Here is a 2,300-nt window from a genome sequence, read left to right on the forward strand (position 1 = left end):
AAGAGATTACATCTTGATGATAAGTAAAAGGTTGGTTAACATCACATGGAAAAGAATTCATCATATGATCAGTTTTTACATGGGTTATTATGGTGGAAAGTTGTTTTTTGACTACTTGTTGTTTTATTAATTCTTAATCCATATTTATTTTGTGTCAAATTACTTACAATCAATTTTCTGGTGACAAATTATTCATGACTTTTACAAATTCTTATCTGATTCAAATTAGTTTTCTATGGTTTATTGGTGCTTGAACATAATTCCTCGTGGGAACGATCTTTACTCATCATTTTATTACTTGTACGACTAGTGCACTTGCTAAACGTCCAACAAGTTTTTGGCGCCGTTGCCGGGGAATTTGTTTTTCAACACTAACTGATACCATTGAATTCTGAGATTGAATCCTTTTATTTTCAGTATTTTAGGTTATGTTAAGTTTTTGGTCAATTTTGATTCTGGTATATGCGAGGTACACTTGATCCGAATTTGTTGTTGTATGATCCAGAATTAGAAAGGACATTGAGGAAGCACAAAAGGGCAGCCAAGCAAATGAGACAGTTGCAAGAAATTGATGAATCCAGTACGGTTAATCAGGAAGAGATAATGGCAGAGAATCACAGAACACCACCACCACCACAGAGGACACTGGGAGAGTACATGACTCCTGCAATGATTCCTCCAATTGGGAGTGTTGTGCGCCCAACAGTGGAGCCCAACAACTTTGAATTGAAGCCTGCTTTGATACATTTGGTGCAGAAGGATCAGTTTGCTGGAACCAGTGCAGAGGACCCTTACTTGCACATAGAGAACTTTCTGTTGTTGAGTGATACTGTGAAGATAAATGGTGTCACAAGAGATGCAATTCTGTTGAGACTATTCACTCATTCACTGACGGATGATGCAAGGAGATTGCTGCAATCATTGCCACAAGGAAGTATAACAACTTGGGATGATCTGCAAACCAAGTTCTTGCAGTGGTTTTTCTCAGCATCCAAAAGGGCCAAGTTGAAGGATGAGATTACAAGCTTTAAGAAGAAAGAGTCAGAATCCATTTATGAGGCTTGGGAGAGATTCAAGACTTTGTTGAGGAAATGTACACAGCACGGAATTGAGGCATGGCAACAAGCAGCAATCTTCCTGTAAGGAATGTCCACTAACACTAGAACCTTGGTGCATGCCACTGCTGGTGGATCATTGACTACCAAGACTCCTCAAGAAGCCTTGGATATCTTTGAGTCATTGGCATCTCAGGAATTTGATAATGCCCCAGTGGCTGACAGAAGGACAGGAATCATCAGGTTGGATGGGTATGATGCTCTGTTGGCAAGGAATGATCAGCTTATGCAGACACAGAGACAACAGCAGCAACAGTTGGATACCCTTATTAAGCAACTCTCTTCACAAAAGGTAGCTTCTGTGGAAACCAAGAGTGTATGTGCTATCTGTGGCAAAGGCCATGTGACAGAGGAGTGTGATTATGGGGGATCACCAGAACAAGCAGAGGTGAATGGAGTGTTGTATGATCGAAATAATCAAAGGAACTACAACAATCAGGGAAGGAATGTTTATGTGCCACCATGGAAGAACAAGAATCAACACCCAGGATTCAGCTATAGTTCCAACCATCAATTGAACCCACCATTACATCCTCCACCACCACATATGAAGGAGCAGTCAAGTGATCCTGCTGCATGGGAGAAAGCGTTTGCTCAGTTATCTAAGACAACTCAGGATTATATCCAGGGTCTAATTCATTCAGGGAAGAGACAACTGCATTCATGCAGGAAACCAGAACTTCTTTCAGAAATCAGGAAGCATCAATCAAAAATTTGGAGACCCAGATTGGTCAATTATCAAGACAGATATCAGAGAGACCACAAGGGAAATTTCCAGGTGATACATTAGTGAATCATAAGGAGCACTGTAAAGCAATTATGACAAGAAGTGGGTTGGTACTTCAACTAGTGAAAAAGAATGTGGAAAATAAAAATAATGAAGAAGAGATTGTGGTTGAAGATGTAGTCTCAGATGATGAAGTAGAGAAGATGAGAAATGAGAAAAGTGAGAAGGAAGTAGTTGTTAGAGATGTTATAGTTGGAATTGAGAAAGAAGAGGAAGGGAAGGACAATAAGAATGAAGGAGAGGTAGAAGTTGGTAAAAATGCTTCCCCACAAAGGATGATGAAGTGGGAAAAGAAGAAGATGGCTGACAAGAAAGAACAGCCAGTTATTTTTCTCCCTATGCTAGAGTTCCCTACCCTCAAAGGTTGAAGCAAGAGATTCAGAAACAGCATTATGCAA

General features: G+C 40.0%; 1 non-coding gene across 1 annotated transcript; it reads right to left on the reverse strand.

The window, feature by feature from the left end:
* Positions 1-1,002: 1,002 nt before the first annotated feature.
* LOC133305730 (small nucleolar RNA R71) lies at positions 1,003-1,109 on the reverse strand. The gene has a single exon (XR_009750803.1). It is a non-coding gene; the product is annotated as a small nucleolar RNA R71 (small nucleolar RNA).
* Positions 1,110-2,300: the final 1,191 nt, after the last annotated feature.

Source organism: Gastrolobium bilobum, unplaced genomic scaffold, assembly GCF_033153095.1.
Source record: "Gastrolobium bilobum isolate Gb01-03AN ecotype WA unplaced genomic scaffold, APGP_CSIRO_Gbil_v1 utg426309, whole genome shotgun sequence".
NCBI lineage: Eukaryota > Viridiplantae > Streptophyta > Magnoliopsida > Fabales > Fabaceae > Gastrolobium > Gastrolobium bilobum.